The sequence below is a fragment of the Tenrec ecaudatus genome, unplaced genomic scaffold (assembly GCF_050624435.1).
Source record: "Tenrec ecaudatus isolate mTenEca1 unplaced genomic scaffold, mTenEca1.hap1 Scaffold_215, whole genome shotgun sequence".
Taxonomy (NCBI): Eukaryota; Metazoa; Chordata; class Mammalia; order Afrosoricida; family Tenrecidae; genus Tenrec; species Tenrec ecaudatus.
Window position 1 is genome coordinate 50,134 of NW_027458390.1, and position 23,352 is coordinate 73,485.

At 42.1% G+C, this 23,352-nt stretch overlaps 1 pseudogene; it reads left to right on the forward strand.

Annotated features, from left to right (window-relative positions):
* The window catches only part of LOC142436316 (ninein-like protein), an 88,973-nt pseudogene that overhangs the window by 33,363 nt on the left and 32,258 nt on the right, over nucleotides 1–23,352 (forward strand).

The window sequence follows — 23,352 nt, forward strand, 5'->3', positions numbered from 1 at the left end:
TAAATGATGCAGAGTCCTGGCGTGGTGAAAAGGTTGGCCCCTTGGCACCTTGCCTCTGTGTGGGGTCATGTTCTCCTGGAAGGACCAGCAGTGAATGTGGTGTCCAGTGTCTGGTCCCTGCCTTCAGAACACTCATACTTTCTATCAAACAGGCGGCTATAAAGCCTAAAACTGTCAGTAGATATACAATCTTCCAGAAGGCCAGGCCATGTGTGACACTGGGGAGGTAGTTTAAGGAGGTGTCCCAAAAGGTACCCTCAGTCTCTCCTTTGTGGGTATTGTAGACACCTGGAGCAGGGATACTGTGGACAATTGGCCCTGCTTCGCTCAGAGTTGGAGATGGAACAAGAGCTGCTCTGGCAGCAGACCAGCATGCAGAGGGCTAGGCTGGAGGAGGACCTTGAAGCCCTGCACAGGGAGGAAGCCTGCTTGCAAGAGAGGCTATCATTGGTGCTAAAGGTATGAGGGTGCTATACAAAGAAAATGCATGTGCACAAAGCTGGGAGTACATAAAGCTTGATTTTCTCCTCACAACTGTGTTCCCTGACAATTGCCCCAGCCAGCTCTAGGGTAGTATAGCTACTTCGTGGCTATTGCCTGCAGCTCTGAGCTGGTAGATAGGGGCCAGGGAAGGTCTGCAACAGCATCTGGCACGCCTGCATCCCCAGAGACCAGGAACATATTGTGGCTTTAGCAAAAAAAAAAAAAAAGCCAGGACCTGAAGCTCACCTAGCAGGAGCCCCACTGTATTTCCAGGAGCTGAGAGGTTCATGGGTGTGTGCCACCCAGTCCTTACCACAGCCGGCACTTGATCCCCAGGGATTACTTCTCAGGAGAGACAGGAAGGCCCTGAATCCCTGTCTTAGTTGTGAGGCCTCTGGGGAGAGGATGGCATAGCAGGTGAGAGGCAGAAGTAGCTGAGCTGACTGTCTCGGTGGACTTTCTTCCCAGTCCTTTTTGCACTCCAGCCTGCCTGCCTTCTCCGTTTTCATCTTGGCTCCTTTTTTCTCTCCCTTTCTACCTGTCCTCCCTCCCTTGATGTCTGTCTCCCTTACTCCAGCTCCTGGCTTTTCAACCCTGCGGAGCACTCAGCAGAGCCTTACCTCTTAGTTATACACTGTGTCTCAGAAGTAATTCCACATCCTTCTGATTCGTCATTGCAGCTTTCAAGTGTCTGTAAACACTGGACTTTTCCCTGACTGGATATATGGACTGCATTGATGTTATTTCAGATCTCTTATTTAGAAGTACACCCTGAAATCATTTGTCTCTAATCTTCTTTCCTAGCTTATTGCTGTTGAGCTCTTGAAGTGGGAGAAGTAGCGGCAGTGGGAAAGCACTGGGCACTTCAGTGTCTGCATGTCTGGCTTAGGAGCTGGTCTACTAAAGAAATGTTATGGGGGCCACCACGCCCCTCCTCTGGCTACACACAGAAGAGGAGACTCCAACACCAACCCAATGCCAATTGGCACAGGGCAGAAGTTAAAGATGCCTCCCCCCACCATCTTTATGCTATTCTAACGCCAACCATCCCTAACCTTCCCATAACACTCTTCTTAGCTAGATTCGGTCATTTATTTCAGTGACCACATACAATTCACAGACAATATTCACAATTATCGAGTTAATCAGGGAAATGTTAATGATACAGGTCTTTTGTCTACAATACCATGCTGATAACCACCTCTTTCTCTGGTCCCAGGCCTCTCAGTTGCATAGTCCCTTGGCTTCTGCTTTGTTCCATGGGCCAGGAAGCCTACCACTCTGCCTCGTGGTCTCAGTGTTGCTCCTTGCTCTGTCTCATGTGCTCAGTGCCAGGGCTTCTGCTGCCTCCACGACTTACGGCATGGATCTCACATGTGCCCCACTGATGGCTCTTATTTCTTGATGGACACAGGATTCTCTCTCTCTGCTACTGAGATGCCGTGCAAGGGCATCACTGTCCGACCCATCTATGAGTGTTTCACATACCCGATTTGCCTAGTCCCACCCAATTATTTGATGAGTGTTACAAAGATATGGATAGAAGAGCCCTTTGGATCATTTCACTTCACCCCGGGCTACCTTTTGGCTCTTCTAGACATTGCTCCTTTAATACATGAAGAATTGCCTCCTGCCCACTGACATCTAGGATTTGTTTTCACAGTCGTGGTGACCCTGCTAACAGTCACTCGTACTTCAGTCATATCATCAAACCAGCATCTTCTCCTCGCCTCCTTTTACCTGAGCCCATGGTGAAAAGAGGACACTCTTCAATGGGGACTTTCCCTTGACTTGTTCTTTTTCTTTTCTTTTTCATATTGATACTAATACACCCATAAAAACTGGTAAACCAGCTACTTCATTACCACTCCCTATTTTAGATATCCCATTGCTAAATTGTCAATCCCTAACAACCAGTCCTCTGAGGAGACAAGCAAATTTTTGATCAGAAGAATCTTTATTTATGATTTAAACTTTGAGCATCTGTTTCCATAAATATAATCCAATCCAGGGAAAGCCATCAAATTAGAGCAATGTATGCCAGATCATAGTGTCAACATTTATCTTGTCATTCATTTGGGTTCTGGTCAACTCAGCCCTAGAATCCAAGGTAGATCAAATAGGTACCAGTATCAAGCTTGGGAGTTCACACACACCTCCCTGTACTTTAGATTAACTGGCCAATTCATATATTCTCATCAACCCTAACTCCCCATGGCCTAGGTCCTGATCATCAGCTTTATAATTCACAACTCATGAAATCTCCCAATGTCTTCCCCTCTTCACTCACATTTTCAAACTTCAGACCAGCCAGCCCCTCTCTCTCATCTCTAGCTTCTGGGGCCAGATCAGCAGGTGCCAATAGAACATGCCAAAATGCAGGCTGTGTCATCAGTGCGGCAGTTCCACCACTCCCACCCAAGTGGACCCAAGTGTCAGCACAGTGAGCGTACTAGGCTGCCGCCAGCTCCCTTAACTTCAGTCTGTCAGGAGCCATTCTCTGAGAGGAACACACTTCTCCCTGCTAAGATGACTCTAAAGGCAGGCAGCTCAAAATTCAAAAGGCCAAACCGATTTTTCTCCTACTCATTCTTTCAGTTGTTCTGGGTGGATCTGCATGTCTTTGCAAATAAGTGCAAAAGTACTGGTAGCAAAGGTTCTGGGTGAGGCTTCCATCCACACTGGTGAGAGCTTTCACTGCTCTCTCCAAACCAAACCAAACCAAACTCACTGCAGTTAAGTCAATTCTGACTCCCATTCAGCCTATAGGGCAGGGGGTAGAGCTGCCCTTGTGGGTTTCTAAGATTGTAACTCTTTACAGGAATAGAAAGCCACATCTTTCTCCCATGAAGTGTCTTGTGGTTTGAACTGCTGAACTTGCAGTTAGAAGCCCAGTGCGTAACTACTACACCAACAGGCCTCCAATACTCTACTTGGACTTAAAACAAAAACCCATTTCTTCAGGGAAAATTCCTAACTCCCCTTTTAACAAATCCAATAAGAATAGGCTGAATGTGAACATACAAGCTCTCTGTAATCATAAAACTGAGTATTTGTTTCTATCGCACATGATACCTATTTATAACACTAGTCAGGAGAAACCTCTATCCAACAGTCAGCTAAACACATAAACCCAAATACATCATCCTTTTAAAAACACTCAGTTCAATGTTCTTTTCTCCACCCAGATTATCCCATTCGTATGTCTACGGACTTGGGCCTCTGTTAGGGTACATCCAGGAAACCCTGGCCTTCTTATTAACTGTTTTGTTTAACCAGCCTGGTATTTCCTTCAGGCCACTCCAGAGCACTTTCACGCCCTTGACATCTCTTACATTTCTTTCAAGCACTGCCATTGTTTTAGGTAGGTACCATCATGTAGGTTTCGACCTTATGCATCTATGCCAGGTTCTGCAATATCCTCACAGTTTTTCCCGTTGAGCCTCCTGTTGCAGCCATGGTACCAATCGATCGCATCGAGAGCCTTCCTCTTTTTCACTGTCCCTTTGCTTTATCAGACATAATGTCTTCCCCAGGGGCTGGTCTTTCCTGACATGTCCAAAGTGTGTCCATCTTAGACTCTTAAGGTGCACTATAGCTGTATTTCTTCCAAGACAGATCATTTTGTCCTTTCAGCAGTCCATAGTAAGAATAACCAAAGGAATAATCTAAGAATCAAAATTTTCACTTCCCTTACCCTGAACTTTCTTTTGTAAAACCCCATGCTTTCATGAGCCTGGAGCCATTGCAGTTAATTCCACTCTTGACACCAACTGATGAAATGCCGTACGTCTGACCTCCTAGCTACACGAAGGGGGAGATTCCAATGCCACACCAGCCCAAGCTAATTGCCACAAGGCAGAATGCCTTGACCCTCTATCCTTTTTTTACCCTTATCTGATACCAACATCCCTCAGTTGGCACGCTACCTCTCTGTTGGGTTCAATAATGTATTGCAACGTCTTCAAAAAAACTTACAGGCAATGTTCATGGTTATAGAATTGCTTAAGGAAGCTAACCAGTTACAGAACGTTAAGGAAACAGGTTTTTTGGTCTGCATTGCCTCTTCTCACCCACGATGGTAGGCATCTCTTTCTTAGTGTTGCACCTCTGCCCTCTACCTCATGAGCTTAGCACTGCTCCTTTGCTTTGTCTTCTGTTCTCAGTGCCTTGGCCTCTGATACTTCTGGTGCCTCCACTACTTCAGGCAAGGATCTTACATGTGCTCACTCCTGGTGTTTCCATCTTGATTAACATGGAATGTTTCTGTCTGCAACTGTTATCATTCACTCTTATATACACAGTGCAATGGGAAAACCAACAAATTCCCTCAGTTAGCATTTCACATACCCTATTTGCTTGATATGGCCCCAAAATTTGGTGGGAGTTACAAAGACATGAATAGAAAAGCCATTCCAAGTAATTTCACTTCAACACAGCTGCCCTCACACCCTCCACCACTACAGGAACTCTTTCAAGGAAAAGCAGCTTGCCTCCCTGTAACACCTCTCCCTTATGGAAAGGTGAGAAAGTTACCATTGCGTCATTGCTTGCGTTATATAGCTATTAAACCACTGGCCTGAATCTTTTAGGAAAATAGTCGATTGCAGAAGGAGATCTTTGAAGTTGTGGAAAAGTAGTCAGATTCAGAGAAGCTGGTGCTGAAACTGCAGAATGACCTTGAGTTTGTGCTGAAGGACAAGGCAAGTGCTTCTGCTTATTCTGAGTCTTTCAACTAGAATCATGGTCAGTAGTGTGGGCCATGTCTTGAAAATGATACTTGGGTGATAGAACTTTGGTTTTTTTCCTTACAAAAATCCTGTAATGGAGAGAAATCTATATAATATCTTTTTCTTTCCCCTTTTCATGACAAGTCACTGTGACCTAGTGCTACCCCGCGTAGTATGGCCTCTGTACTGATAAAGCCAGGACCCACTAATAGTACTTGGGATTAGCCAGAGAGGCCAAAGGAGCACTTAGAGCGTGGTGCCATCATATGTCATCTACCCTAAGGACGTTGCTGGGAAGGGAGAAGTTGCACCAGAGACAAGGCAGAAGTGCATCCCAGCCACCACAGGCTCCGGGTCCTAAGAAAACGCTGTTGGTGGCAAGACCTTTTAAACAAGTTTGAAAGTAGGTAGACTGGATGCTTTTTTCTAGAGCTACTGGAAAGTAGAAGTTAGATTCCCAGAAGGAAAGTGAGGAGGTGGCCCCAGGAACCTGGCCCAAGAGGACCTGCCTTACCATTCTCTGTATTGTTGCTTTCTTTCTGGGTCTGACATCAGCTGGAACCAGATGGCACTGCACTCTTCTCTCAAGAACAGTTCATGGCGATCCTGAAGGAGTATGAATTCAAGTGCAGGGTATGTGCCAGGGAAGTTTGGGGGGCTGGGCCGGGGGGGTTCCCTCACCATCCTCAGCTCTACTGCACTCACTTTTTTGACTGCTGTGAGCAGTCACATATTAATCTTGTATTGGGTCTTACATGCCAGCATTTTGGTTGTTGGTACCCAAACCTTCACCTTTGCTCATTCCCATCCTCTTCCCCAACCATTTCTACACTGGGGCAGGGTCAAAGCTTATGGGGAACTTAGGGTTTTCTCTAAAAGCATGACCCTCTGGCTGCATCAGCAGGTCTCTAGACCTCTTGTGCAAAAAAGTCCAAAGAACTCTACTTCTTGTCTCATTGTACCTGCTAAGAGGGTGGTGTTCAACCATTAGAATGGACAGAACTGTAGGTGACCAGTGTCTGTGTAGCTCAACCTAGCTGATGGCTATGAGAGTGGCTGAGGTTTGAGCAGGCCATGTTCAGGCCCTCCTTTTGGAGGTTGAAAGAGGAGACCACTGAGAGTATCTTCTTGAAGAGACCGGGCTTCTACGTTTAGCCTTGATTCTGCTGAAAAGCCTCTAATTTGATGACGTCTACTTGCTGCGTGTGGAAGGTCAACTTGATATCTAAAAGTGGCCTCATGTTATAGCCACAAGAATGTCCCAAGAAACCAGGCCCAGTGCTCCAGACTTGACGGCTGCTATTCTTCTACTGTATATCTTTCTTTAAAAACAAAGTTGTTGTGTGGGTGTTTTTTAATCATTTTATTGGGGGCTCTTACAACTCTTGTTACAATCTATACATCAATTGTATCTGACATATCCGTACATATATTCTGTCTTTCTTTTATAGACATTTACTTTCCATGGAGCCCTTGGGATCAGCTCCTCTTTTTTTCTCTCCCTTCTCCTCCCCCAACCCCAACCCTCGTGGCCCCTTGATACATTGTAGATTGTTAATTATTTTCAAATCTTACTCCGACCGCCATCTCCCTTCCCTTCTAGTTTCTGTTGTTCTCCCCCCTGACTGGGGGTATGGGATTATATGCTATTCATTGCTATTGGTGTCTCCTCTCTCCCCACTTCGCCCCCTTCCCCCTACCCTTTTGTTGTCTCTATTCCCATTCCTGTTCCTGGTTCCATGTGTCGTGAGTTTTATCTCTTGCCTATGCCTATGCGCATGCTCCCGTCTAGTCTAGATTGGGAAGCGGCACTGAGGTCGTGATAGCGGGGAGTGAGAAGCTGTTGAACTCATTGGAGTACAGTCCTTCATAGTACTGTGCAATTACCCTTTTGATTTTATTAGGGTTCATTGTAATGTCCCTTGTTTCATTCCTCATCCTTGCTATTGAAATTTGTTCCTTCCTTTCTTTGGTTAGGTTTTCCATGGTCTTTTGATTCTGTTAATCCTTTCAAAGAACCAGCTTTTAGCTGCATTTCTTTTTTCCATAATTTTCTTGTTTTCCCTTTCATGAATCTCAGCCCTTTTTATTTTTCTTTTGCAATTTGTAGGATTATTCTGCTGACTGCTCTAATTGGTGTAAGTTTTGTGTCAGCACATCAATCATACGTCTCTTTCTTTTTCATGTGCTTACATATTACTATCAGACTTTCTCTGATAGCGGCCTTTGCTGTCTCAAAGGTATTGGTAACTGTATTCTCATTGGTTTCTAGAAATTTTCTAATTTCATATCTTTCTGAGCCAGTAACCACTCCTTTTGCAAAAGAGAGTTATTTTTCTTACAATTTTTTCCCTTGTTTTCTTCATCATCCTTCTGTCGATTTTCAGCCTTATGTTATAGTGGTCGGAGAGAGAAGTCGGTATGGTCTCTTTATGTTTGAATTTACACAGATTCAACTTATGTCCCAGCATGTGGTCTATCTTTGAGTATGTGCCATGGGGGGCTTAAAAAGAATATGAGGGTGTTTTTGCATTTTGGTGGAGCGTTCTGAAAATATCTATCAGGTCAAGTCATTTAATCATAATGTTTAGATCTGTTGCCTCCTTGTTAAGCTTCTTTCCTTGTGATCTTTCTCAGAGAATGGTGTATTAAGGTCACCTACTATAATTGTTAGCCTGTGATTTCTTTTATCATCTTTTGGAGTGTTTGATAAATTTTGTGGACGTCGCGTTGAACATGAATATATTTATTATGTTCACTGGTTCTTCATCTACTGTTCCCTTGAACATTATATAGTGCCCCTACCCCTTATGTCTTGTTATGGCTTGTACCTTGGGAACTATTTTTACAATCTGAGGTTAGGATTGCAACCTTTGCTTTTTTTTGAATGGCCGTTTTCTTGGTATATTTTTCTCCAGCCTTTGATTCTCAGCCTATTTTTGTCTGTAATCATAAGATGTGTATCCTATAGGTAGCAGCCCAAGGGGTTGTGTTTTCTAAGTCAGGCTGCTAACCTCTGCCTTTTATTGGCTGAGTTCTGTCCATTGTTATTCAGGGTTATTATATCCAGCTGTGGACTCTGTGATGTCATCTTGTACCTTTTGTGTTGAATGTTTTCCTACCTCCCTTTCTTATCAGTGTGTTGTCCATTTGTGTGTGGTTCATTCTGCCTTTCTTTGCCACTGTTATCTTGGGGGCTGTTTACTCTTTGTTTACATCTGGGTGGAGTTGTTTTATGTGGCAGTCTCTTGTTTTTGTTTGGTGAGTGATGTTTTTCTGCCCATACCGGTTAGATAAGGATCTTTTGTAGGGCTAGTTTCTTTTATCGTAGTCTTTGAGTTTTTCCTGTCTGGGAAGACTCTAACTTCTCCATCTATCTTGATAATTTGGCTGGATAGAGTATTCTTGGGTTTGTGTTATTTTCTTCAATTTCTCCTCTTCACAGTGTCCGCTGATTGGTCTCAACAGACTCTTGTTTGAGTTCCTTTATAGGTAACTGTTTCTATTTTCCCTAGCTGCTCTTATGAGTCTGTCCTTTTCCTCTAAGTTGGATAGAATAGCTGTTATATGCCTTGGTGATTTCTTCTTGGGAATTCAGTCCAGCTGGTGTTATTTTGGCCTCCTGAATAGTTGCCTAGTTTTCATTTATTAATCTGGAGAAGTTTTCCCCTAAGAATTTCTACACTATTTATTATGCCATTGACTCTTTTGTTGTGCCTTGTTCAGGTAGTTCAATTATTCAGATGTTGTTCTTCATAGCATCAAACATGGCTCTCAGCTTTTCTTCAGTTTCTTTGATTATCTTGGCTAACTGCCTTTCCCATTTGCTGAAGTCTGCCTGTTTATCCTCTAGGCCACTGGTGCAATTCTCTGCCTCATCAAGTCTTTTGGAGAAGTCTGTGAATTCACTACTGGATTTGGTTATCTTGTCCCTGAGGTCTTTTATTTCCCTTTGGTGCGTGGCCTTTATCTCCTCTATCATTTCATCCTTTTTTTATATTGCTTCCCTCATATTCTGTATAACTCCAAGCAGAAATCCTGAAGATTGCTTTCTGTTTGCAGATCAATGTCTGCTTCTACTATACATGTCATTATGTTCAGGACTTCTGGCATTGCCTTTTGTTTCTCCTGTTTTTTCATTGAGGTTTTTGTGGCTGGTTGCTGTTTGTGTTGTGTTGTTTTAGAAGAGCCTGGTGCCATTTTTCAGAAAGTCAACAAGCACTGGTCTCCTACTTTGGAAAACTCATTGGAGTGCGTCATTGAACTGCCTGCAGCTAAATGTACTAGGTCAGGCTACCACTTTTTCCTCCTGTGGTTTTACTCCTTACCTAGCCAACCCGTATCCTGTTATTTAGAGGTTACGTTGGATGGTCCTCTCATGGGACTCTGGTTGGGTGATTGTGGACTGGGGAGGATGACACTGCACTGGATGATCTTACAGGAAGCCATGGTGGTGTGGCCCACAGCGGCTTGGAACACCTCAGGGGAAGTGCGGGGGTGCTTCCTGCAGCGGGATTGCCACATAGCGTTGATGGGTGTGCCCACTTTAGTGTAGAGCACTGCAGATAACAGACGGAATTGTTCTAGTAGCAAGATCTCCCATATAGGTCACACAGATGCTCCCACAGCAGTATGGCACACTGGAGAGGGCTCACACAGAGCTGTCTTAAGTTGTGTAAAGCACGGCAGCAAGTAGGAGGAAGTTCCCTCAGCCATGTGGGACCACAGAGGACGGGGAGGGGCCCAGGGACCCTCCCAGCCACATGGTGCACCGTGGAGGGTGGTTGGGATTTCCATCATCTGCTTACAGGGCTTTGGAGGGTTGATGGGAGTTCTCCTAGATGTTTTAAGGGGAGATTCCCCCATTTGAGGTGTGGCAGAAGACAGGCAAGATTTCCCCAGCTGCTTGTAAGGCTACAGAGGGCAAGTGGGCAGGAGCTGCCCCAGCTGAGTGGAGGATGGATGCAGTTGCTCTAGGCAAAGAGCAGTGACCTGGAGCCCAGCAGTGACATGTGAAAGGAAAGACAAGAAAGAAAAAAGACCAGGTGGTGGGTACCGAGGCCAATTAGACTGTGGAAGAAGGGAGAGAGAAATAACAGCCCCAGTCACCTGACTGTGGGGCTGGAGGGGTTTAAACCCTGCTGAAAGGCAGCAGTAAGCTGTGGTTGTGTTGAAGTTAAGCCTTTGTGCTGGCCAAGAGAGCTCAGATCCAGCCGAGACTGTGGCAGGGGAAAGGCTAAGCCATAGCCAACCTCTACAGTAGTAGCCCAAACCCCACAGCTCTTCAAGACCTAGTGTCTGCTCATCTTTAAGATGCTCTGCCTGTGACCCAGAAGAGTGATATTTCCCTCTCAGTGACTTTCCTCCACTGATTTCTGCAGAGTCCCTCTGGAATGCTACTCCATCACCATCTTGCCACACAGACCTATTCATCTTTTTCTTATTGAAGTGTTTCAATTACGTATATCATTGCCAAAATCTTTTTCCTAATCTGTAGATAACATTTTTACTTTTGTGATGAAGTTTTTGTTTTACTTTTCTTAAGTCCCAGACTTCAATTTTGTCTTCTGTTACGTGTGTATCCTTCATTAATATTTGACATTTTGTGTATCCCCTGCAATAGGACTCTTAAGTTTGTCCATGTTTTCTCATTGATTTTCTGGTATTTATTTTTAGATATTTGATCCATATTATATGTTTTTGTGGGGGTGTGGGGCATTAGTCTTATTTAATTATTCTGCAAGTCGAAATCCAATTTTTCCTGCACCATTTGTTAAAGAGACTCATCTTTATGTGGTTATTGTAAATGGTTTTGATTCCTTGTTTTCTTTTCCGGAGTTATCTTTGTTAGTATGCAAGAATCCTGTTGATTATTATATGTCAATTTTGTTTCCTGCCATGTTGTCAAATCTTTTTATATTTTCTAGCAATATTTTTGTTGAGCCTTTGGTGCCTTCTATGTATAGAATCAGATCGTCTGCAAATAGTGACAGTTTTGCTTCTTTGCCCATTTGGATTTTTGAAACTTCTTTTTGTGTCCTGATAGCTCTGGCTAACTTCCAGTACAATGTTGAATAAGAGTGTTAATAAGGAGCATTGTTGTGTAATTCCATCTGAAAGAGGAATGAGTGCTTTCAGTTTCTCCCTATTGAGTAAGATGCTGGCAGTTGGTTTTTCATATATGTCCCTGATTTCATTGAGAATTTCCCTTCGAATCCTATTTTTTAGTATTTGTATCTAGAATGGCTGTTAGATATTATCAAATACCTTTTCGGAATCAATTGAAATGCTCATGTGGTTGTTTTTCTTTTTTATATGGTAGATCACATTCATTATTTTTCTCATTTCAAACCATCTTTGCATCCCTGGAACCAATCTCACCTGCTGTGGTTCTTTTGCTTAGCTTTTTGATAGATTGTTGGATTCTGTTGGCCAGGATTTTGAGATTTTGCCCCTATATTCATAAGGGATATTGGTTTACAGTTTTGTTTTGTTTGAAATATTTATTTCTGTTGACAAATAAATGAAATTTTGTCTTAAAGCATGGTGCAGCATGGGTAACAATGTTCACTCACGGTACTCACATGTGGGTGTATCTGCATGTGGGCGGACCCACCTAGAGACAGATAGAGGAGCGGTGTCTTGGTTCCTAAGAACATTGGTAACACAGAAAAATATGAGAAAAAAGACAAAAAGGATGGTAATAGAAATAAATTAATAAAAATATCTATTAAAGGCAACAAAAGAGAGACAATGGGAAGAAAACATAAAATTTAAATTTACAAGACATATTTTTGTTTTAAATTCTATACCATTGGCTAAATTAACTACACTATCAATAAAATTGCCTTATGCCCAAGGGGATGATTGATAATGTTCTCTAACAGAAAATAACAATTATATCTCTGAGGTGAACCAGAGCCAGATGAACCATAAATATGTGAATGGATTTTGAGCTTGCACTTAATTCTAGCCTCAATCTAAGTACAATTAGTTCTTATGAAATGGCCTTATTTGATGCTCGTCCTCATGAAGAAATCACTCAAGACATGAATGCTATAGGAAAGTGTAATGAAGAAACTAGATGGTGCCCACCTATCAGAAAAAAATAGCCTCTGGGGTCTTAAAAGCTGGTCTTAAACAGCCATCTAAGTGAGGGATCAACTAAGTCCATGTGGAAGAAGCACACCAGCCTGTAACATCCTAGGATTTTAACTCATGAAATTCAAATCTGAAGGAGGGAATGATATCAGCTTCAATTATGAACACCTGGTTTTAAGGTTGTGGATAACATTTGCAAGCTCTGGGGAATCCTCTCTGACCAGAGCCATGGGATGTGAACTGCCCTGTTATCAGACAGATAGCATTGTAAAATTGGTTATTAAAGATGTATTTAAGTTAAAATTTATACATCTCCCTTTTGACTCATTTTAAATATATTCCAGTTCTTTTAACCTCTGCTTTCTTTTCTAGAGCTTTTTTAATCTGTTTTCTTTGTTATTGTTGTTAGGCTTTTAAAAATACATTTTTCTGTATATGAAATCCAGGATAACTAAATCTATATAGACAATGGTTTTGGGGGCTGTGGCAGGGGAGGTTGGGGGAAATAACATGAATACAATAAAGAAAAAATGTTCTAAAATTGATTGTGGTGATAATGATTATTACAATTTATCTTAATATAATTGAGCTATTGTATGACATGTGAGTCATATGCCAATAAAAGTGTTTTTGTAAATGAATTTAAACAATTTTTCCAAGCTGTTCTCAGCCTGCTAATTGTTTCTGTCTTGGAAATTTCAACGACAATATGTTCCAGTGTTTTCTTTTGGGATCTGTGGTGTTTTGGGTTCTCTCTGCTTCCTGGAGAATTATTTTCTCCTCCTCTGTTCTGTTAAGGAAGTATTATTCCGGAATTTCTTATATGGATAGAATCCCACTTCATTCTTATGTTTTCTTCAGATTCTTTTGTTCTTTTAGCTGATTGTATCACTCATAAATTGGAGTTAAGAGATATGCCTTCAAACTCACCAATTCAGCTTTCCATTTCTTCAATTCTCTTACTCTGTTCTTCTAAATTGTTGCCTAATTCTCTTATCTTAATATTTTCTGCATTTCTTTTTAGAGGTTTTTGTTGAAGATATCTAGCTTTTCTATTCTGACCATTGTTCTCGCAAACTCTTTGTTGAAAGTACATGACAACATTTTTCTGAATTCAATTTATGATAGTTTCAGAGCCTGTTCTTTTTAAGAAAATTCCTTGAGATCTGAGTGTTGTTCATTTGTTAATCCTTCTTCTGATGAATCAGGAGTGACTGCTGCCACTGCAGCATCGTGGCCGGGTATTACGGTTGGGAGGGCTGCTAGATTTTGTGGGAGTCGATGACTTTGTTGAGTAGTGCCAGAAATGAATAATAGAAGAGGGACGGGGGAGGGAAAAAAGGCTTTGGGCAGTAAAAGGCTGTACTAAGAAAAGTTGGGAGGGGGAGGAACACTGTACTTGAGTGTATTCTTCCCTAAGGCCAAGAGCTTCTTAACATAGTCCGTCAAAGCACAGGCAATCTTCAGGAAAACCATCATGGTGCCAAGTTTGTCCTTGGGATAGCCTAGGCTGGTCCTTTGGGACCTATGCTCCGGGAACTGTGCAGGCCAGCTTGCTTGGAGAGCTGGAAGTCACATGGGACCTGCGTGCTTATTACACGTGAAGCTTTGGACCCTGCTCACAATGATAGTCTTTGAGGAGTGGAGCTGGGTTGCTGTAGCCAGCAGTGCAGAATGGAGCTACAGATGGGTAGCAGGAGACCACTGGGCGCCTCTTCAGTGGACCTGCTCTTTCCTTCCCTTCTCTGCTTGCTCCCACAGTCTCTGATATATGGAAGCCTCCTTTTACTTCACTTTCAAGCCATTGTCTGAGATCACAGGCCACCTGTCTTTTCTTAGGGCCTAGTCTATCCTGGTTGTTACATAAGGATCTACTTGTGTGTATGTGTTCAGTTGGACATGTTCTAGTCCCCTTTCTTTAATGTTTTTAAAAGTTTCTATAGAACTGGTGTCAGCACTTCTGAATTTTTTATGAAATATCCCAGTGAAGCCATCTTGCCATTGACTTTTCTTTTTATATATATTTTTGGTCTTTTTTGAAGGGGTGGAGCAGGGGGTTAATCACATTCTGAATTGCTTATTTCATAATTACTCTGCTTAAACCTATTTCTATTCATATTAGTTTAGGTATGTCGTATATTTTCAGGAATTTGTCCCATTCATCTGCACTTTCAAATCTGTTGCAGTTCTTTTTCATAGTGTTATGATTCTTTATTCAATGAATATGTTGTGTTGTCTCCAGATTCATTTCTTTTGATTATTTGCCCTCCCCCCCCCCCCCCAGTATATCCAGTAGTTTGTTTCAGTGATCCTTTTCAAAGAACCAACTTCTGGTTTGATTGATTTTTTTCTGTTGTTTAACTGTATTCTATTTCATTTCTTTCTCACTGGTATTTATTATTCATTTCAGCTAGTATCTTTGGCCTCTTGCTCTTCCTTTCCTTTTTGTTCAAGTTTTCATTTAAACAATTGATTTTCATCCATCTTTTTAAATATGGGCATGTATTGCTATGAATTTCCCTCTGAGAATGGTTTGTGCTGTGTCCCAAAGGATTTGGTATGTTGTGCTTTCCTTTATATTTGATACCAAGTATATTTTTATTTCACTTTTAATTTCTTACATAGAGAAATTGTTTTCTAGTCGTACAATATTTAATTTTGGTATAATAATAATTATTCATTTTTATTCTTCCTGTGATTGATTTCTTACTTCATACCATTATGGTCAGAAAGTATGCTTTGTATGATTTTAATGTTTTAAAACTTGAGATTTGTGGCCTAATCTGTAGTTGGTTCTGGAAAAATTATCCTGTGAAAATGTCTGCTGATGATGGATGGAGTGTTCTAAGTTAAATTGGCTTATGATTTTCTTTATGTTCTTAATGTCCTTATTGATTCACTTTTTAAATGTTCTGTCGAGAACTGAAATTGAAGGTTTCAAATCTACAAATATTAATAGCGGCACTGTAATTTTTTTTTCTTTGATATTAGTGTTTGTGTCATGTTTTTGGACAGGTTAGGTGAATATATGCTAATAATTGTTGTATCTTCTTGAAGTATTAGCCCTTTTATTATGTAATAGCCTTTATCAGTATGACCACACTCCTTTTTTTGGGTGCTGGTTGCACGGAACATTTTTTCCATCCTTTATTTTCAGTCAGTTTGTGTCCTAATGTGAATGTGTGTTTTGTGTAGGTAACAAAAGATGAATCATGTTTTTTATCCAGTCTATCACTCTGCCTTTTGTGTCAATATTTTGGCTATTTACATTTTCTTCATTCTTTTAGCTAATTGGGTTTTGAGTTTCTTTTATCTGGTTTCTCTTTTTATCAATTTTCCTGTTATTTTTTGTATTTAGCATCTTTTGTTATGAGCTTTAATTCCTCTTTACATATTCTCTTAGTGGTTACTACAAATATTATACTATACAACATGCAATTACAGTAACATTTAGCATGCAATCAACAATGAATGTGAAATATTAAGTATTCCTGGTTTACTGTTCCCTCTCCTTTTTCTGTTGGTGAACCTCCAGTGACAGTAATGTACACCCTACATCCAGTAGTCGTAATATGTACTTATTTTCTGAGATCTCTGTCTGACTCCTTCCTCCCCCTTTGTGTACATTTGAGTGTTTGATTAATGTTCTTTCCTTTCCATTTAGAAAACTTCCTTAAGTACATGTAGGGCTGGTCTGGTATTGCCAAATTCCCAAGGCTTCTGGTTATTTGGGACTCTTCTTCCCTGTTTCAAAGAAATGCCTTGACTTAGTGCTTTTCTGTTGTTTCCTTTTTAATTAAAGTAGGGCGATGCCATCTATCGGTTGGCGTGTGTCACATATTGGTATAAGGAGCCCTGGTGGTGCAGATTGGTGTGATACTGCTAACCACAAGTCAGCAATTCACATCCATCTTTCTCTGTAGGGGAAAGATCAAGCTATTGCTCCCATAAACATGTACGCTCTCAGAACTCTAGGGTAAAAAAAGAAACCAAGAAACCATGGGGAGCAGTTTTACTCTTCCCATAGGGACACGAACAGTCAGAATCAACTTGAAGGTAGTGGGTTTTTACCTGTTGTTATGGAATTAAAGAATTTCCGATTTATTACCAAAGGTTTATAATTCATTACTGTGCTGAGATTTCTGGTGTTCAAATTGTGCCAGACAGGTCAACCTATCTGCTAAGTTTTTGCACTGCACCATCATTGTTTTGGTTGTTTTATTACGTGGTTCCTGAGATACTCCAGATTTACCTTGTACATTGCTGCCATTTCTCCAATGACTGCCGGTTCATTTGACAAGAGAATGATTCTTGAGGTCGATTAGGTTACCAGATGGGCTCATTGCTACAGGGATATCCTTGCTTGTTGGCTGAACTCAGTGTCTTACACTCATTCTACAGAAGGAGAAATAGCATGACCTTTCCCCCTGCGTAGCGCCCATTCTTTTCCAAATTTTAGCGTAAAGTTTCACTGTAATTTACAATGCATATTGCAAAGCACAACAACCATGCTTCTTCCCTTTGTCGCTGAATTTTCCTCCAATTTAGCTATCATTTTAACTTTCTTTCTCTTTCTCTCAGCTGGTAATCTTTGTTTTCTCGATGAGGCTGCCCTTGGCAAATATAAGATTTTAGTCAGATCGCTTTCAGTGGCAGTTTTTACTGCTATTGTGGACACTACAATGGATTTATCAAATGTTCTTTCTCTTTAAGCATCATTTCAGCTTTTTCTTTTTTTTCCCAACTGTCCATCTTGATTTTCCTGGTGAGGCTGCCTTTGATAAAAGGAAATATAAGATGGTAACCCGCTATCTTTGGTTTGATACTTTTTTCTGCTGTGTATTTTGCTGGATACCATAATGGCTTTCTGTGGCCTCTGTAAGAAACCCAGAGTCCTTTGTTCTTAATGCTGTGATAGACCTTAGTGGACTTGCTACTTCACAAGACTTTCCCCAGATTCCTTATCACCTTCAACATCCACAGCCACCCACTTAAGCAAGTGATAACTTAAAAACAGTAGTCTGACTTCCATCCTTCCAGAGAGCCACCAAGTAGACGTGCTAAGGCCCTGCTGCTCCAGCTCAGGCTCCACACATCTCTACCAGTTGTAATGGACTATGCTCCTAGGTTTTGTGTTAGTAAATCTCAAGACAGAGAGACTTCGACTCGTTGTATATCAGGCATCAGCTTTCTCACACTGCTGAGTGGTAGGGATGTGTCTAAAGGAGTCCTAGTGGTACTTAGTGGCTATGTTTGGGTGCTGTTAAAATCTAGGTCAGTCGTTCAAACCCATCAGCCAGTCTATGGGAGCGAGATGAAGCCGTCTGTTCCTGTAAAGATTTTCCACCTCAAAAACCGAAAGAAGTAGTTCTCTGCCCTATATGGTCGTTGTGAGTCAGAATCAACTTGTTATCAGCAGTGGACATTTTCAGAATACCTATTTGGAATATAAGAAGAACCACACAAGAAGCAGGCCACCAGATAAATATGACTGTGGATGCTGCTTCCAAGATCCGTGCTGCCCAGTGGAAAGGGAAATGAGCTGCAAGTGCACACAGTTGACGCATCCCACTGCCGACTGCGAGGCTGGCAGTTTGAGTCCACCCACATTGAAAGGGATATTGAAAGAAAGACCTGGTGATCTACTTCTGAAAAATCACCATCGAAAACCCTGTGAAGCACAGTTCTACCCTGACACCCATGAGATTGGCAGTACTACTCAACCGGGTGCCTAGCAAGACACCATTCTTTGTGGGATTTTTCCTATTTTAATTACCATCCATTGCTTTTTATTTTTTTAATCATTTTACTGAGGGCTCGTACAACATTTATCACAATCCATACGTACATCCATTGTGTCAAGCACATTTGTACATTTCGTGCCATCATCATTCTCAAAATATTTCTTTCTGCTTGAGCCCTTGGTATCAGCTCATCCTTTTTCCCCTCCCTCCTAACCCTTCTCCCTCATGAATCCTTGATAAATTTATAAATTATTATTATTTTGCCATGTCTTACACTGTCCAGCATCTTCCTTCACCCATATTTCTGTTGTCTGTCCCCCAGGGGGTGGTTACATGTAGATCCTTGTGATCAGTTCCTGCTTTCTACCCCTCCGTCCCTCCACCCTCCCTGTTTCGCCGCTCTCACCACTGGTCCTGAGAGGGTCATCTGTCCTGGATTGCCTCTGTTTCCAGTTCCTGTGTGTACCAGTATACATCCTTTGGTCTAGCTGGATTTGTAAGGTAGAATTGGGATGATGATAGTGGGGAGGAGGAAGCATTGAAACTAGAGTAAAGTTGTATGTTTCATCATTGCTACACAGCACCTTGACTTGCTCATCTCCTCCCTGTGACCCTTCTGTGAGGGGATCTCCACTTGCCTACAGATGGGCTTTGGATCCCCACTCTGCACTGCCCCTCATTCACAGTGATAATAATATTTTTGTTCTTTGATGCCTGATACCTGAACCCATCAACATCTCATGATCACACAGGGTAGTGTACTTCTTCCATGTGGGATTTATTGCTTCTCAGCTAAATGGCCTCTTTATTTTTAAGCCATTAAGACCCTAGGTGCTATATCTTTTGATAGCCAGGCACTACCAGCTTTCTTCACCACATTTGCTTACGCACCTGTGTTGTCTTCAGCGATCGTGTTGGGAAGGTGAGCCTTATGGAATGCCAGTTTAATAGAACAAGTGTTCTTGCATTGAGGGAGTACTTGAGTAGAGGCCCAATGTCCATCTGCTACGTTAATACTATAAATATATGCACATAGATCGATTATTTCCCCATTGTCATATATAAATATGTTTGCATATGTACATGCCTGTATTTAGACCTCTATAAATGTCCTTTGCCTTCTAGTTCTTTCCTCTATTTCCTTTTACTTTTATCTTGTCCCACTATCATGCTCAGCCTTCATTTGGGTTTCAGTAATTCCTCTCAGTTACATTACCCTTGAACAAGCCCTACCAGGCCTTTTACACCCTCCTCATCACTGATTTTGGATCACTTGTTATTCCATTGTCCCTGGGATTTATTAACACCACTTCCTTTCCCCCACCTCTCCCTCTACTATGTCCCCTGGAACCTTCGGTCCTGTTGTTTTCTCCTCCAGATTGTTTATCCAGACTCTTTTATCTAGACAGACCTGCAGAGATAATACTATGCACAAACCAAGACAGAGCAAAACAAAGCAACAAACAAGAAAATAGTTCAAGGTCTATTGACATTTAGGAGTGTTTTCTGGTGGAGTCTGATGGAGTGCCACACCATGGCCCCAAAGTCTATTTTTGGTATTCCCTCGAATCGTCCTTGCTCTGCTCCCCTTGCTGTTCTGTTGCACGCCTTTAGTGTTTTGCCTCGGTGTGGTGGGGTCTGATCAGGCATAATTCCCTCACTGTGTATCCAGTGTTGTCCCCTATAGGGCTATGGGCCAGTGAGGGATGTCATGTCTCATAGTGGGGTTGACCATATGGCCCTCTCTAGCTATTGGCTGCTCTGAGCAGGGATATCATCTTCAAGTCTTGGTGGGCCAGGATGTGCTCCACTCTCTCTTCCTCCCCCCTCATTTGCTCCTGTGTGCTCTGATCAGACATGTCCCTCTCCCTGAGCTGTAGCTTCAGTGCTGCCCCTAAGGTAAATTCTTCAGGGGGCAGGGGTGGTTGTCCACATAGTTGGGATTGGGGCCTGTCTCTCAGACCCCTCTACTGGTTCCCTGCTTCATGCCAGTATGTTGCATTCACATCTTAGAGCACCGCTTTGTAGTCTGGTCCCTCTTTCCCTGAGAAGATATGAATAATACACTCCCCTTGGGGGAGTTAGTGCCCTGTTCCCCAACTACTCATTTGTTTTTGTTTTTTCTCTCTTTCCCCTTCCTTTTTAGTTGTCTACCATATGTATTCCTGGATTTGGTCTAGTCCCTGCCATACTCCCTGAACCTGAACCCAGGAATGTTTATATACAATAGTTTTTTCCCTAAGCCCGTTTTGCACTTTTTTTTTTTAAGCTTTCCTCATCAGACTCATATAGTACTTCTCATTTTCTGCTTGGCTTACTTCGCTTAGTATAATTTCCTCCAATTCTTTCCAATGTGCTTCATGCATTCATCACTACTTTTTTTCTTATTTTTTAATCATTTTATTGGGGGCTCATAGAATTCTTATCACAATATGTTCTTGATCCATTGTGTCAAGAACATATGTACATTTGTTGCCATCATCATCCTCAAAACATTTGCCTTCTATTTGAGCCCTTAATATCTGCTGCTTATTTTCCCCCTCCCTCCCCACTGTCCCCTACCTCATGAACCCTTCATCATTAATAAATTATGATTATTTTGTCATATACTACACTGTCCGATGTCTCCCACCGCCTTCTTCTCAACTGTCCCTCCCCCAGGGAGGAGACTATATGTAGATTCTTGTAATCAGTTCCCCCTATCCACCCCACATTCTCTCCATCCTCCAGGCATCGCCACTCTCACCACTGGTCCTGAATGAGTCATCTGTCCTGGATTCCCTGTGTTTCCAGTTGCTATCTGTACCAATGTACATCCTCTGGTCTAGCCAGATTTGTAAGGTAGAATTGGGATCATGATAGTGGAGGAGAGGAAGTATTTAAGAACTAGAGGAAAGTTATATGTTTCATCGCTGCTACCCTGCACTCTGACTGGTTCATCTCTTCCCCACAACCCTTCACTAAGGGGTGTCCGATTGGCTACCAATGGGCTTTGAGTCTCCACTCTGCACTCACCCACATTTTCAATGATATGATCTTTTGTTCCTTGATGCTTGAAACCTGATCCCTTCGACAGCTCGTGGTCACACAGGCTGGTGTGTTTCTTCCACGTGGGCTTTATTGCTTTTGAGCTAGATGGCCACTTGTTTATCTTAGAACCTTTAAGAACACAGACGCTATATCTTTTGATAGCTGGGCACCATCACTTTTCTTCACTACATTTGCTTACACACACGTTTGTCTTCATTGATCGTATCAGGGAGGTGGGCACCCATTGATATGATTTTTAGTTCTTTCATGTCTGATAACCAGTCCCTTCTGCACCTTGTGGTCAGACAGGCTGTGTGCTTCTTCCATGTTGGCTTTGATGCTTCTCAGCTAGATGGCCGCTTGTTTATCTTCAACGCTTTAAGATCCCAGACGCTTTGATAGCCATGTACCATCAGCCTTCTTCACCACATTTGCTTATGCACACATTTTTCTTCAGCAATCATGTCGGGAATGTATGCATCCTGGAATGCCAATTTAATAGAACAAAGTGTTCTTGCATTGAGTAAGTGGAGGCCTAATTGTTTTATTAGGAGTTCACACAACTCTTATCACAATTCATACATACATCAGTTGTGTAGAGCACATTTGTACATTCATTGCCCTCATCATTCTCAAAACATTTCCTCTCCACTTAAGCCCTTGGCATCAGGTCCTCATTTTGTCCCCTCCATCCCCGCTTCCCCCTCCCTCATGAACCCTGGATAATTTATAAATTATTATTTTGTCATATCTTGCCTTGTCCGACATCTCCCTTCACCCACTTTTCTGTTGTCCACCCCCTAGTAACAAGGTCAAATGCAGATCATTGAAATCGATTCCTCCCTTCCAACCTACTCTCCCTCTACGCTTCTAGTAGTGCCACTCTCACCACTGGACCTGAAGAGATCATCCACCCTGGATTCCCTATGTTTCTGGTTCCTATCTGCACCAGTGTACATCCTCTGGTCTAGCCAGACTTGCAAGGTAGAAATCAGATCATGATAGTGCAGGAGGATGAAGCATTTAGGAACTAGAGGAAAGTTGTATTTTTCATTGTTGCTACATCACACCTTGACTGGCTCGCCTCCTCCCCTACACCCCTCTGCAAGGGGATTCCGGTGACTGACAAATGGGTTTTGGATCTCCAATCTGCACCCCGCCCCCCCACCTCATTCACTATGGTAAGATTTTTTGTTCTGATGATGCCTGATACCTGATCCCTTCAACACCTTGTGATCGCACAGGATGGTGTGGTTCTTCCATGTGGGCTTTGTTGCTTCTGAGCTAAGTGGCTGCTTGTTTGCCTTTAAGACACCAGACGCTATACCTTTTGATATCCGGGCACCATCAGCTTTCTTTGCCACATTTGCTTATGCACCCATTTGTCTTCAGTGATCATATCATGGAGGCAAGCACAAAATGTTATGATTTTTTGTTCTTTGATGCCTGATAACTGATCCCTTTGGCACCTTGTGATCACACAAGCTGGTGTGCGTCTTCCATGTGGGCTTTGTTGCTTCAGAGCTAGATGACCACTTGTTTATCTTCAATCCTTTAAGACCCCAGACGTTATATCTTTTGATAGCCGGGCACCATCAGCTTTATTCACCACATTTGCTTATGCACCCGCTTTGTCTTCAGCAGTTGCGTTGAAAAGGTCAGCATCACAGAATGTCAATTTAATAGAAGAAAGTATTCTTGCATTAAGGGAGTACTTGAGTGGAGGCCCAATGTCCTTCTGCTACCTTAATACTAAACGTATAAATATATGCACATAGATCTATTTACCCATCCTCATATATAAATATATTTGCATATATACATGTCTTTATCTAAACCTCTATAAATGCCCTTTGTCTCCTAGCTCTTTCCTCTATTTCCCTTGACTTTCCTTCTGTCCCACTATCATGCTCAGTCCCGACCAGGGTTTCAGCAAATCCTCTTTGTTACATTACCCTTGATCATGCCCTACCAGGCCTCCCAGCCCCTCCTCACCACTGATTTAGATCACTTGTTCCCTTGTCCCTGGGTTTGTTAACACCACTACCTTTTCCCCCACCTCTCCTATGTCCCTCCTGAACTGTCGGTCCTGTTGTTTTATCCTCCAGATTGTTCATCCAGCCTATCTTATTTAGAAAGACCAGCGGAGATAATAACATGCACAAAAACAAGACATAAAAATACCAAGGAACAATATACAACCAACCAACAACAATAAATCAATGACAAAAAAAAGCACAAGAAAGAAAAGTTTGTAGTTAGTT